Source organism: Pempheris klunzingeri, chromosome 6, assembly GCF_042242105.1.
Source record: "Pempheris klunzingeri isolate RE-2024b chromosome 6, fPemKlu1.hap1, whole genome shotgun sequence".
Classification (NCBI taxonomy): domain Eukaryota; kingdom Metazoa; phylum Chordata; class Actinopteri; order Acropomatiformes; family Pempheridae; genus Pempheris; species Pempheris klunzingeri.
The window spans coordinates 11772883-11788562 of record NC_092017.1 but is presented as its reverse complement, the minus strand read 5'-3'; the positions used below and the strand labels follow the sequence as shown (position 1 = coordinate 11788562).

Sequence of the window (15680 nt, the reverse complement as noted above, 5' to 3'; positions counted from 1 at the left end):
GCCACTATTATTATTTAAGTCTTCATGCACTCAGTTAATTTCTTTGCTTTCCCTTTAGTGTAGGGCCTGGGGGGTGGTCTCTTGTTTTCAAATTGTAAACTTGACATTTGCTCCTAAATGGTTCCCTGCGCTATAAATAAAGATCGACTTGAACTGAATTAAGCAGATGGGATCTCTGTTCTATATTAAGCCTAGAGTACATATCTAGCAGTGGGAGGTTGCGGTAGTCTATATTAAGGAACATACTAATTCAAAATACACCAAAACATAGCAATAGTCAGGCCAAAAACAATTTCTGTTTTGCTACTCTGAGGGGAGCCAACAGAAGCACACTATTCTGAAATAACAGGCTATTTATGTTTTGTTCCTGTTGTAATGAACCAAATAATGGCTGTAGTTAGGACAGTGTGATGGCTCTGGGGGTTTGTGTTTTCTTTTCCGTCTGAAGTCTGTCTGAATTTTAAACAGTCTCTGCACAACATCTAATTATCACGAAATCGTCTTATGCATTACGCGTTATTACTCTTTTCACCCATTCAGGGCCACCATTTAGCGCGCTGAGGAAACAAGACACAGTCATTTTCTAGATAACACATATTTTCTAGTTTTCTTACCTTAGTCAGACTTTCTAGTGAGCTGCTTTGTGGATTGTTATGATCTCTCGCAAACAATGAATACAAAAAACAGTAGGAAACATTGTGTACTATGTACTCAAAACAACAGGAACACCACTGCTACCAGGATCATCATCGCTTTTCCTACAAAAACAAGTTCAAGAAATTGGATCTACTAGCTTTATTATTAATAAAATACATTTACTGCCATTTTCAGAACGTCTTATCTCGGCACTTCTCTGCAGTACATTTGGCTATGTAAAGATGCGCTCCTTCACATTTTTGCGGTAAGACAGGTTAATTGAGTGTGTGATCAAAACTATCAGCATGAAGTTAACTTTCACTTCTGCAACATCTCTTTCATAAGCACAGAAACAACGCTGACACAACACACCAGCTTGTGCGAGCACAAACACAGCCTCACATATTAAATCACCATCCAAATAAGATGGAAATCCATTCCTGACAGAGAATGAGATGTCAAAGGTCTGTGCGCAGCCGTCAGAATGATCTAAGGCACAAATGACTCAACACGAGTGGGCATTCTGATTTTTCACACTTGTGTGCCAGTAAACACTTTGGCTGGTTGGCTCACGATATGGCCCACTCTCTCCAAGTGCATAATCAGTCACATTAATGAGAATGGTAATGTGATGCAGAGGAATTAGTCCAGGTCCTCAGGGTTGAGTCTCAGGAGGCCTTGGAAGAGAAACTAGCTGCCTTGCTGTGGACTTGCTGAGCCCCACTCTGAGCTTTCCTTAGCAAAGCTACCAAGACGCCTGACAACAATAACAAAATGTCCTGATGATTACATAGACTAAATAACGACATTTTGCCTCAGAAACTGCTTTGACGAAATCAATATTGCTCTCCTGTTAATCATGCTGATAAAAGCTATCATGGGGGGGCATTGAAAAACAGCTGGTGCACACCTACAAACGCACGCACACACACAGAGTGCATTTTCATGAGGCAGGAGTCGTGTTTATGAACAAAAACCTAGGATGTTTCTATAACTAGTCTCCCCTGTGTGACTGTGTCCCCCAGCACGTAGACGAAGGAGAACTAGTTCACCAAAATACAGCGCTGGCTCAGGGAGAGTGTTCTGCTTTAAGATTTATCACTTCATCCACTTACACAGACACTCCTAAGCCTTAAGTCTAACTAAATATCAACTCCTCAGTGAGAACCCCAGTGGTTGTTAGCTGAGCTGCTTTTACAGCCGACTGTGTGTGTACGCAAGCGCTGAGGCTTGTGTGTGTGTTTGTGTGGTTTTGTTTTCATTATTCAGTTTGAATGGTGTCTCATTCTCTCTCTTTGTCTCTCTCATCATTAGTTTGAGTATAGATGCTAATGAGTGATACATAAAACTTGCCAGAGGCTCAGCTTTTGCACCTCTACCCAACCGAGGGTGGCCTGTGGTGAGCATCACCTCTTAGATTCTGTTTTGGGGTTGGCTCGCTGCCTGGTGTAGCCGGTGGTGCTAAGGTGCATTAATGAGCCACTGAGCTTCCATTTGTGTGTGTGTGTGTGTGTGTGTGTGTGTGTGTGTGTGTGTGTGCGTGCGTCTGTTTCGTGTAGATGTGTGATGACAGACAAGTCCTTCGGCACCCTCTCCACACGCCCCACTACCCTCCTCCTGTACCCACTGTCCAGGAATCTATTCATTTCAATCAGGTGAGTATCCCACCAAGAGTCCTTGACTGCTGGCAGAGAGGCCTCCTCCACACACACACGCACACACACACACACACACACACACACACACACACACACACACACACACACACACACACAATCAAGCACTCGCACACCCACACCCACACACATGTTCCACTCATTTCCCTATCTGTTCTGTTTCACACTTTTACATTTGTAATCCTCGCTCATTTGTAATTTTGCTTCTGTATGTTAGCCTCGAGAGAGAGAAACTAATTTCAGGAGTGAAAAGGGATTATCAGATGCAAACGAATCTCCCCACCTCCAGACAAAGATATTGATGTAGACTTTTCAGGGGAACAAAAAGAGACTCAAAGCCTGCTTCAGCCTGGATGGCAACTCTCAAGGAAGAAGCAAGTCAACTGCCACACTGGCAATTTCTTTCTTATCAGCACTGGGGAACCAACTTGACAATGGCAAGGAAATGCTGAGCTGATGGCCTGTAAAACACAAGCAGAAGTGACTGCACAGAGCATAATCACATTCCCCACTTTCCTTTCTGTGAATTTTGTGAAAGACCAAGTGACAAACATATAAATAAAGAGCGAGACAGCCATAGAGGGTCTAACAAGGCAGCCATTAGGTTTGTGAGCACATGTCACATAAAGAGCATGAAGCATTCTAGCTGTTATAACTGAAGAGTGTTATTATATTAATGAAGGCTCCTCGCAGTGGCTTGGTCTCTTCTTCTGTGGACTGACTCAGACCTGCCAGACAAATAATCCCTGTCACATTTTCACTGGCCTCATTGTATTAATACCAGCCCAGGCAGAAGACACTCTTAAATTACCCTACCCACCTAGCTACACACACAAGCAAGGGCGCATACACACACGCTTTGACACACAAAACTCTGCCTGCTTGACTACTACACAAGCCGAGGCAACCATGGAGACACACACAGAAGACAAAGAGACGGAGATGAAGATGTTTGGAGCCAGCTGGTTAAAGCCTGCAAGACAGTAAATTAACCATCTGATTAAGATTTGGAAAGCGGCAAAGGAAATGAACATAATGCATCCACTTAACAGAAGAGACAGCAATAAATTCTGTGCCTCCAGCGGTTTCCACCTCTGTCTTGAAAATAGCTCCAGAGAGTGACAATTTTACCAAAACACATTGACTACTGCAGCATAATTTATCCTGTACACTTATAATCCATGCTGCTGCATTTGTCAGTTTCACCTTTAATGTCAGAGCCTGGTTAAAACAGAGATGAGAGGGAGTAAGGAAGGCAGATGAAGGGACAGACAGACAGTAATTGGTCCAGATGTCTTTAGAGCCTTATCTTATGAAAGGGGACAGAAATCTGAACTAAGGAGCAAACAGTGGAGCCCCTGAGCTTTCCCTCCATCATAGTGTGAGCCTGGAGCTGTCCTCCTATTATGGCCTTGGCCCTGCAGAGCTTCAAAGCTACTTTGTTGTGGCCGTTAATGGTGCTGATGACAGCAGAGGGGATCTCTATGCCAGGTGAAGCGACCCGAGCCAAAAAAACAGAGAAGAAGAAAAAAAAAAATTAAAAAAATTGATACAGACTGCCCGGGCAGAGAGGAGCAGCACTGTCCAGCGGGCAAGCGATAAGAACTAAAAACCTCACTCAAGAGCAACTGCCATCTTTAACATTTGGCAGGAACAGTTTTCTCCAGTGTTTCTGTAACTAAGCACTCAGCTCGCCTCCTGAGGGAAGCACAATTAAAAACATGCTCACTGAGAGTCATCAATAAGGTAAATTATGAGGAGAAAAAAATGCTCTATTATGAGTTACGAGTACGCTGGGAAGGCAGGAGGCAAATCTGAAGGTTTATTCATTGGCTGCATGTTTCTATGATGATTTGGGTTATTTTGGCCAGGGACTCTGTTTACTTGCTACTACAGCAACATCATAGCTTTTATTGATGTTCTTCTCCAACATGCATGCAACTGGAAAAACTCAGTCAATGCTTTTCCCTTGTCACAGCACCCTTAATGTTTCTGGGTACATGACATATCTCAGGCCTGCAAGAGCTGGCTCTCAGGCATTTTCTGTCTTGTTTATTACTTTAGTTTAGAGTCTGGGATCATGTTTCCCTGTACTGCTGCTGCTGCTGCAGAGAGCCAGGGGAGAGCATGGCTGGTTTTGAAATGAAACAGACAGAACAAGCAAGGCTATTTATAAGAAGCAAGCGGATAATTGTTGAAAAGGTTAGAGCAGCCACGGCAGGTAACAAGTGAGCTGCGTGTTGATGCACACAACAGGATGTCGAGGCAGCACGGTGATGATGTCCCCAGGTAAGGACAAGGTAAAAGAGCAGTTGCCACAAGAGTCACATTGTTGAGAGAAGGGTCACTGATGAGGCGTCAGAATCAATATACTGAGAGCCCAGAAATAAGCAAACTAGAATCAACACTTTGGCATGATTAAAAGGCCAATGATCAGACATTTTAAGCCTATGGCTCCCCATACTACATTCAGAAGAGCAGTCGGTGCAAAAATACAATTAACAATAACAAAACAATAACAGCAACAAACCAATGTTTCCATCTAGCAGACAAACCATACAGTAACATCCTACAATAATACAACTCAACTCTCAGATGTCAAGGAGGAGGATTAGAGAAATGTTTGAAGTGTTGTCATCAAACGCACACCAGCATAAACTGGAAAAACTGAAACCTTTTAAATAGTTTTTCTGTTTATTTAGACTCTATACACACACAAAACTTCCCAAATGGCAGAGACACAGTGACATACTCAGACAAAGACGCAAGATGCTCCTACATCAGTGGTGGGAAGAACACAGTGGGTATGAACACCAAATGGAGCAGAATTATTCAGTGGAGCGTTGCGGTTGCCTTAAAGGACATGTTTCAAGTAAGGTCGGTGACATATTTCTTAATGTAAATACGCTTTCCAACAGTGGAGGAAGTGAGTATTTTGATTATTTATGTCTCATTCACTCACTGACTAATTTGCCTATGTCCATTTCATTCCCCTCCAAGTGCCCCCATCCCCCAGTGTCCCCTGTGTCTGCTTCACTCAACAACCAGAGAAACCAAGCTAGTCAAGCTCAGAGACCTTAAGGACCATGTTTCATTTGATGACAGAGGTTGATAAATGTCTGACAGACTGCCAAACCCTGGGATGTGCTACATGAGTCAAGCACAAACACTCCTCCGTCGTGCAGATATGCGTTTGCACATGTATCAATCATCGCCATGTGGGAGGTGTATGTGTGTGTGTGTGTGTGTGTGCACCCGTGTATGTTTGTGTGTGTGTCACGCCAGTCTGAACAAGAAAAGCCTCACAAGTGTCCATCTCAGTGGCGCCATGGGACGGCGGAGGTGGCCAAGCTGAGGCTCCAGGGATGGATGATGAGGTAGGAGGATGTGGGATGGCATGGTCTAATTCTCATGTTCAGAGCAAATCAAGCTGTTAAGAATGGGACTAAAAGGCTCGCTGACTGGATATCACATCAACACAAAAAAACACCCTTTCCTGTCTTTTGCCTTCTCCTTCCCACAGAAGTAAACATGTGAGCGAACAAGCAAATGAAAGCAAAGGGTGAAGCCTGGCCTGAGCTCTGAATGTCACAGTCAGTCATTGCAGCCTCCCTCTTAGTGATGCAGACAGAGAACCATTCTGATTGCCCCACCAGTCAAGCCAAAGGGTGAAAAACATTTACATGCAAATACGAATGACCCACTAGCTACTGTGAGCACGCTAGCTATGGTATTCTGAATGCACAGCAACCACAGAAAATCCAGCACAGAGGACTTGCCAATCAACAGCTCTATTGTAACATCACACAGGCTTTAGCAGTAGCTGTTATGTGTGTAGGATATCAATTATTTTTTGCTTTTGTGGCTTATTGGTTTGTGGCTGCTATTGTTACCACTCCTTACATCAAGTGAAATTAATGTTAATGAATTCAGACCAGGACATAATGTACTGCATTAACAGATTTGCTGTGAAGAAGCTTAAATCCTTTCCATCATTTCCACACAACTCCTCAGTATACAGACCGTCAGCCATCCTCACAGAATCCACTCATCTCTGACAGCAGCGCTAATACCATGTAATCAACCATCCACTTTCAATTTGAACAATTTAAATCCATAACCCATCATAACAAATAGGCCTCTCTGTCCCATTGAAGTGGTTAGTATCAGGGGACAGATTGCTGGTGGACTGGCTGGGTCTCCACGGGTCTTGGACGAGGGGAGACCCTGGCTCTCTTCCTGGCTGTCACCCACGGCTGGGATATTTGGATCGGGAACCTGCCTGCTGTCACCAGACCTGTTGCCTCCAGATGGGTCCTGGGTCTGATTCTGTGATTCCCACCCTCGAAGAACACACTCCTCCTCCTCCTCCTCCTCCTCCCCCACTCCTTATTTCATCTCTTCACCTTGTCACCTATCACGAGCACATCAAACTTCACCTTCCCTTCATCCCTTCAATACTTATTAACAAGGCCCAAACCACCGTTCTTTTGTTCTTTAACCTTGACTTTCATGTTTTACCTCCATCTCATCGCTCACTCATTGGCTCTTGTTTCTTGGCTAAAATCCCCTCTGTGTGGGGGGCATGAGTGTGCATGTGAGTGCATGCACACATGCTTGGGAGATGAGCAGACGCACTGCACAGCCAGACCCCTTTGATTCGGCACAGCAGAGACCCACAGTGAGGCTGTACATTAATTGGTGCTTCTGAGCCGTTGATTTAGGCGAGTGCGTTCAAGGACCCACTTCCCTGCCACTTTGCAACAGCAACAGAGGCTGAGCAAGCATCCTTTCAAGACTCTTCCACTATTTTCGCTTCTCTATGCTCGTGGCCTTCCCTCTGCTCAATGCCTCTCTGCTTTTCCCCATTACCTTACAGTTCAGCTTCGCCCAGCAACCATTAACATGCCGTTGCCCCTTCTTGCCTCACCCGCTCTCCGGTCTCTCTTCACTTCACCATCACCGAGCGAAGCGAGACAGCAGGTCACAGTCTCTGCTCCGTCCCTCCACTTCGCCAACTGCCCCTCGCCCAGTGCCAGCAAGCCGGAGTTTTCTTTTTGTTTTTTCAGCATGACTGGCTCCCTCAGGTCACTGAACGTGTTAAGCTGTTAATTACCTCAAAGCACAAAACAAGTGGTAGCTTGGCAGCAAAATGAGCAGACATTTAAATATTTTTACAGTCACAAACTTAGAACCAGAACACCACCACACCGCGGCCACAATAGCTGAGGCTGCAGCTACAGCAGTAAACAATTCTTTCGACAGCAGTTACAGACAACGGCAATGAGAACATTATCATTATATTTTTTGCAGCTTCTCTGCGACCATAAAACTACAGGATAGAATCATTTGGGCTGAAGGTTCCCCTAAGAAATGATTCAGCTATATAACAGCAGCAGGATAAAACCAGTCTGGCCCACAGGGCATGGTTTCTTCAGATTCACGCTGTGCTGATGCGGGAAATGATTCAGGATGTCTGTGACCAGCATCCTCCCCCCGTCTTCCACCATACAGTAGTTAAACTGTGCCTTATTAGTTATCTGCTTAGTGATCAGAGTAACCTGGCATGGGAAATAAAACCAAGGAGGTGTATAAAGAGTGCTTGCGAATGCTGTAATAGAACTAAGTGTTGCTATTTATATCATGTCAGAGAAGAAAAATAATATAATTGCAGTATGGCTGCTGGCACTGAGTATGCTGCTCCAGGCTTTGGGCTTGTGGTGGCTTATTACTTAGCTGTGAGTGTATGCATGTGTATGTCTGGGAATACGCAAGTCAGTGTGCCAGTGTGTATTCATGTATTCCGGGTGTTATACGGGACCAGTCTGTCCTCTCCCTTCCTGACCATGGCCCCTCATTAGTCTCTTCTCTTGTTAACAAACTGGGGCTCTGCTGACACCGAGACTTCATAGGAGTGCAAGAGACAGAGAGACGACCAAGTGTGTGTGTGTGTGTGTGTGTGTGTGGGGTGAAAGCTATGTGAACGCGGCTTAATGACAAGCAAACAGGCCGTGAAAAACATTCAGCTCACACACAGTGTTTATTCGTGTCCAGGAAGTAAAAGTTGGTGTCCGTCTCCGTCATGTCTGCCTGTCTTTTCATCCCGTCTCCCACAGTATCACTCATGGTTCGCTGCCAGCAGGACCGAGTTTATACTCATGGAAATGTCTCTTTTTCACTGCCGCAGAGAATGGAAGAATCCCCATTGTCTACCTTATTCAGATATAGGAAAGACACACACATGCAAGAACAAACTCTCCCTGTGGAGGTACAATAAGCCTACATGGAATGCCAGTTTTACCGACGGGAAGCATCTTTATTCAACAGCCACTTGGCCTTTGGTGATAGCAGCTGCATTCTTTGTTCCTGTCATACTGCGCCACCTCAGGCTTACACAACATGATATTGCTCCAACTTCTCCAGGACATTCTGTCACAGTTAAAGGGCATAGACAAAAAAAATATATTGAAATCATAGACTTTTACAAACTCAGACGAGAGACTAGCCTGTGGCTGCTGATGAGAGCAGCCATAAGAGAGAGAATCTTTTAAAGAAAAATGAAAGAGCGCTTATTATTGACTATATCAGGCTTCCTTCTTTGAACTCTCTCATCTGTTCTGGCTGCCTTGGCATTGCACTGGATGTATAAAAGCCATGAAGCAGACGGAGAGATGAGAGTGAAAGGAAGACAGGACTGGAAAAACAAGTGATTAAAAGATAAAAGGGAGAGAGCAGATGATGAGGGAGCAGCGGTGTGTGATTAAATGGCGGAGTTGCTCCCGTTGGGCTATAGCCCTTATTGCATTTTAATGGGGGGCTGGATGATCCTTGACCCTTTGTCGGGCAGCCATAGCACCTTCGTGCAGATCAAACCGCCAGACTTGACGAACCCCCCTGGAAGACATCTGGTCCTTGAGAATGAGGTGTGTTGTGTGTGTGTGTGAGGGCTCGCAGGGTCATAGCAAACGTGTTTATCCTGCTGCTATGGCAACCCCAACACTAGCCTTGGGCAAATAACAACAAGAAGCCCCATATGTGTGTGTGTCTGTGAACAAGTGAGAGAGAAGGTGTGAAGAGAGGATGTTTTAAGTGAGTGATTTAATGCAAGTCTTAAATTCATACATTTCAAAGTGCTGTCCCGCCCCCCTCTCTCTCTATCTCCCTCTCTCCCCCAATGCGGCTGGCGTGCCCCTCCATCATCAGGCCCTCCTTTTCACCTTCTCTTTCTCCCAGCTCCACATGCTAAGTGGGAACATTGTTACGGTCAATTTGTCCCATTCAGGGTCCCAGTGGGCAGTGTCCCTGCCCTGACAGCCTGCAGACAGAGACCACACTGCCTGAGAGGCCTTGACATCAAGGTCCAGAGGAGACGGAGAGGGGGAGGAGGGAAGAAAGCAGAGCAGAGGAAAGCGAAGGACAGGAGAGGGGGAGCAGGAGAAGAGAGGTAACAAGGGGAGCAGCAGTATGGTGGCAGAATGTGTGAAAGGAAAAACAAGTGAAGGGAATGCTGGAGACACAGAAAGAAGAAAAGGACGCTGGGGTGCCAGGTTTAACACAACCCCCTAGACTCAGCAGCCCAACAGTATTTCCTACCAGTCTGTCAGTCTCTGACTAGACTGATGTAGATGGCGACAGCTCTGCGCCCACAGAGGACACCTCTAATACATCTGCCTTAGTTTGGCCCAAACCCAGGGAAATACAAGACAGGCTGGACAAGCTCACGGGAGACGAAAAGAAACACAGGTGTTCGTGCAGTCGGTGTAATACTGAAATGCCATTAGAATCAAATGTTTACCCTTATGACTCATTTTTGCCAAGGAGAACCAGACTTTAGCCAAAAACACATTTAATGGTCTGTTCACACAAATCGCAAGAAATAATACTTCCCTGCTTACCCCTAGAGGTATGCACAGTTTTCATTGGAAACACTTGTTGATCATCAAGAGTAATAGGGGCTCCGTTTCTCAAAAGGCATGCTGCTTTTGAATATGTTGCGTAACTCACATAAACAAGATGTAAATGACTAAAACTGAAGCAACAGAGGCCAAAATATCCTGACTCTTGGTTCCTGGAAGTGGTCAATCTTTAAAAACACTGGATCCTACGTTTCCCATAGTGCAGCTCAATAAAGTCTTTTTCAGTGGATGCCTCTTAAAAGTCCACTTCTTTGAAATTTCACTCTTTCACGCCTGTTTTTCTATTGAAGAAAATTAAATCTCGTCATTCTTACAATAGACAATTCAACAATAGACAGGTCCCTCCAGAGAAACAGAAGGCATTATACAACTGTTTTCACAGTAGTACAGATGAATGACGGATGAAGAAAATTGGTGGAGTACCCCTTTAAGTGCTGGTCCAGGATAGAGAAGAGGTCACAACTTTGTTTTAATTTGTCTTTGTCTTTGTTTTAATGTTGAATTCACGTTTCTACATAGTTATGCAATCAGATTCTGTGACTGTAGAAAGAAGCACATTGATGAAGTACAGCTTTATAGCCTTACTTTGGCCTGAACTTGCCTGGCAACTAGAGCTCTGACTGACTAAACTTTGGTTTTTATTTCTACGTTGGAACTGCCCCGGGCCCACAGGTGACGTAACCCCAGCAGGGTGCAGCAGGGAGGTGAGCAAGAGGGATTAAGTCACTGTGTATAAGCACCTGTTATTTTAGCACATAGGGCACAACACTTGCTCGGAGGCGAGGGGTGCAGAGCGGCTGTTGGCGTCAGAAATGAGGCACAAACAGGGCGCCCATTCAAGCGAGGCTGGACTGTGCTGAATCACACTTGTATAAGGCACAAACAGACTGACTCACACACATGCACACACACAAAGTCCATGAAAGACAGGAAGGCAAACAGACACTATGTGGCGAACAATGTCACTTATGTTTCTCTCTGATAGACGTGGGCAAACTCTCACTCCGTCTTTCTCTCTTTTCTCAATGGGCCAAACACACACGCACGCAAATAATTCTTCAAACTAATTGGCGGTGCAGACTCTACAGTAAAGACAGAAGGGATCTGTCAAAGGCATGGCTGTACGATGGGATGTTGCAGATCTCCCCAAATTAACTAACTTTATAATAAATCGCTGGGCACTGCTAGCCAAGGATTAGCCACGCTCCAGTGAGCAGTTTGTTAAGCTGCGAGGAGAAGCACTGGGGACAGAGAGAACATCGCCAAAAACTGACATCAGCACTGGGACTTTGGAACGGTACAAACCCCCTGCCTGGTTTCCTGGGCACACATTTAGCCTTGTTATCTGAGTTCTCCATTGATATAAAATCCTGCTCCTGTATTAGGCTTTTACTTGCAACTATTGCTTTTTTCCTGTTTGAGTTTCTCCACTAATCGCTTTTAGTGTTCAGGACATCAGGTCTAACATCAGGTACACTGTTCCTTCGATTGCTCTCCTTATGTTTTCCTTATATGCCCGTGCAATCTTGCCCCCTACTGAGTCATTTCTTTTGGCAGGAGTACTGCTTCCTACAGTCTGGTTATTTATATACTGACTGAGAAAACATGTATCCCCTCTCCCCTGCCTGCAGAAAGAAATTAAACTCTTTTGAGGCTTATTATAAAATCCTTTAACATCAAAACAAACTTTAATGAAACGTTGACATAATTAAATCTTGACAAAGGACTGATATTTTTGCAGTGCTACGGTAAAATCAACAGTATGTGTCGGTGAGGCAGCTCCGAGGTCTGTCTCTTGATCATTTTAGTTCCCTGATCTTGTTCACACCCCTGTGATAGTTCACCCTGTGGTGAAAGAATCTATGTTAATGTACATTTGATTTTTCACTTAACTTTCACTGACTCTCTGTAGCTGACTTGATGCACTTGATGCTTAAAAGTCATTCTTCTTCTAATCCCAACTCTCACCAAGTGTTTTGTCCTTGACTTCTGAACAAATGAAAACTCGATCTGGTACAATGAGAAGATTAGAGATGGTATCAGGCAGGTGTTTCCTCTGTTGTCTATTAATTCATTCCCTCTGATAGTGCTTCTCTTCTAATTACTGGTGGTGTGATGGGCCTACAAGAGGATGTCAGCGCATGAGAGGGAAGGCCACAACTCCTCCTCTGTCGTGCCAAAGATGCTGCAACACTCGGAGGATTAGACAATATCTAGTTTATGATCATTTCTCCTTTTATGTTTCATCTTCTTCCCTTTCACCACCTACTGTACCTGCCTTGTTTGCACTTCTGTTAATGTTACACAGTAAGCTCTGAAAACCAAGTCTGGTGCAGTACATGACCACCCATTGAGGCATCTGAGCAGCGGGGAGGAAGGATCTATGTGTAACCTGCAGCAGCACCCCTGGCCCTGGCTGTCAGAGTGGGTGACAGCCCAGAGGAAGAAGAATTAAAGAGGCTCTTGTCCTCCAAGGCTGATTGACACAGTCAGAGCAACAGAGAGGTTGCTGGAGGTGCTGGTACTCCCTTGGCTGTATCTACCCTCTCACTGGACAAGACGCACTGTCTCACTTTCTTTAGATGTGTCTCTCTCTCTCTCTCTCTCTGTCTCTCTACCCTCTCTACTCCTCACTCCTCTCTCACACACACCAGGGCTCATTATAAGAATGCTCTGACCCTTGGGGACTTCACTTACTTCTCTGTCTCTCTTTCCAGTCCACAAACCTCGGCGTTGGACAAAAGGCAGCTGAAAGGCAATTTGAATTTGAAACAGGGGCCACAACAAAAACATGCAGCTCCCAAATGGTGAAACTTTAGGAGACTTGGAGCCAGCTATTGAGACTTAGCGGTCCTCGCACAAAAAGCAAAAAAGTGTGATTCTGACACTATCCAGCTCAATGTACTGTAAAGACAGCTGCTACTGGTGAGGAAGGGAGGGAGGGATGGCGGAGCCTGAAGGAAGGAGTAGCTGGCACCAGGGGCCCAGCGGGTAGGACCGTAGGACACACACAACCACCAGCAGACAACATGCAGTCACACAGTAGACAAACAACAACAAGTACACACACACAAGCTGAGGGACACGCTTGGATCAATGAAGACACACACTCTCTGCTTCCACAGTTATGCAACTCACTGGATCTGAAAATGTGGTTTCATAGTTGTGCTTTAAATCAATTGGTATGTCAAAAAAAGGGGGGACATTTCGCTCACACCGCAAGGAAAGTCCCAGATTTCTCGAAACCAACATTTCTTAGATGAAAACCTGCTTAATTAAGGTGGGAGAGTGACACTGAGGTATCCTGACAGCATGGTGACCGTTATCGTGATGTACAGTAACAAGCAACCTTGGTCAATACACAACTGTCAGCCATTTTCAATCACGACCTGAGTCGTGTCAATATCCAATCAATAGAATGATCTCCAGGCTCCAGACGGCTGAGAGCTGCTCGTTTGGTGCGTGGCTGCAAGCTACGCAGTATGAAATTGGGAATTATGCGATGAAATCTAATGTAAAGCTGAGATGCGGAAGATTAGACGGAAGCTATTGTGTGCTGATTTAGTTCGTTTTGAAGAACTCCCGCGACTCAGTTGTTTCGTCTAATGAGAGGCAACATAATTTATCCAAAGCATCAAGGCGCGACAGAGCCTGTGCCCTCGGAGCGCACCGCCGCCACCACCACCCACAGCAGACCTCCACACCGGACAGCTCGGGTCACTTACCTCTGATTATTAGCGGAAAGGTGCCGCCGAGACAACCACAGGATGAGTCGATTGTGAGTCCCACTGGATACCAAAAAAATCCGAGAGTGATCAGAGGAGAGCGGAGGCTCGTTAGTGCGTTACCAGATCCTGTTCGGGGCTTTGTAAACTACTCCTCCCTGTCGCACCTGTCTCTGGCAAAAACTGATCCCGTACGCCTGGCTGACATCCCTAAGACAACTGTCTCAGGGGTTGTGTGTCCGTGCCACCCCCCCACCACCACTCTTCGCTAGTTTCGACACACACACAAGCAAACACGCACGCACACACACACGCACGCACGCACACACACACACACACACGTCACCACCTGTCTCCGGTGCAAAACAGCCCACAAAGAGCTTCTATGTGGCGCAACGACACATGGCATTCCCTGTTAGTCTCTGCAGCAGTACTCCCTCACAGACAGCCGTCCGGGATCCCCAAGTAATCTGGAAAACGCTGGAAGCAGTGAATGATGAAAAGGAGAACGCAATAATGACCCATCTAGCGCACCACTGGCACCAAACCAGCTGCAACGTTTGGAAATTACATCTGCCGCTCCCGTTGCTCGCCCAGTTGTGTTATCAATCTGCAGTCCGCACAATAGTTGGTCTATTTTGCCGCTGCGCACGACTGCTGCTCTGTCATTGCTGCGTCTTTTCCACCTCGGGTTGAACTGAGAGGAAAAGACTGTCCTTTCTCTCTGCTGATGCGCCCCACTTCCACGCAGAGCCAGGCTCAGGATCCGGCGCGGGGCAAAGTCCCATTCATCGGTTTATTAAAAATAGTTGCTGTTCCTTGAGCTGCACTCGGGAGCTTTGGTGCGGTGGGTGGACCACGGCGTTTGTCTTCTAGCGGTTGTGTGAGCTACAGCATCTTCTCCAGCACTGCTCCCCGCTGTCATCCACAAGAGACTCCTAAAGCCTGTTAGTGCCAAAACCTGAAGCAGAGTAATGCAGCGACTGGAATGGAATTGATTAATGACTAATTGGGTGTCGTTCCCAGCCACAAAAAGCCATCAGGAAAAGTGAGGACAGTCATTGCGGCAGACACTTGGTTATTCTACATGTCATGATGAGCAACATGAGGACCGAAAATAGACAGTCATGTTGCCAGACGCGGTCCAGACCCGTCTGCACCGGGGGCGCACACCAGAGAGAGACCACTGTTCTGGTGTTAACTTTATTCCAAGAACGCTTTATACTTAAAAGACAAACAACAGGCGGTTTGGGGATCGTCTGAAAGGTTACACGTACTGTGCTGACGTTGAAATAAGATCACAAGGCTGATTCAAAGCAGTTTCTCGATAAAAGTGGGCTTTTATTGCCGAGGACGTGGAAAGTACCTGAAAGAAACTCAGTGAAGGAGGAGGTCAGGATGCGGACCCGAATTAGCCGAGGTGGTGATGCATTTTGACCAAGAACAAGCAGCATCTTGTGTGAGATAGTAGTCTAGCTTCTAAACAACCTCCTTACTGATTCTGACAAATTCCAGTGTTTCTTAAATTGTCATTGTGAAGCAGCTTCAGGGTGGACAATGTCACAACGAATATTCAAGGGAAAAATTCAAACCATCTCTCTGTCAGACGGTTGGAAATTTTGTCCATTTGCATCCAGTTTCATTATTTATAGCACTATGAGTCCGTGTAAATATTTTAAAAGGACAAACCTGAATAGTTTCAGTTTTCATTAGAATTCCCGAAAGTC

The 15680-nt window shown here is 45.6% G+C and overlaps 1 protein-coding gene across 1 annotated transcript in view; it reads right to left on the bottom strand.

Annotated features, from left to right (window-relative positions):
* The window catches only part of sema6bb (sema domain, transmembrane domain (TM), and cytoplasmic domain, (semaphorin) 6Bb), a 112557-nt gene extending 98537 nt beyond the window's left edge, over positions 1 to 14020 (bottom strand). The window contains exon 1 of the mRNA XM_070831971.1: positions 13954 to 14020. The gene's annotated coding sequence lies outside the window, so the exon portion shown is untranslated. The remainder of the gene's footprint in view (positions 1 to 13953) is intronic.
* Between the last annotated feature and the right edge of the window lie 1660 nt (positions 14021 to 15680).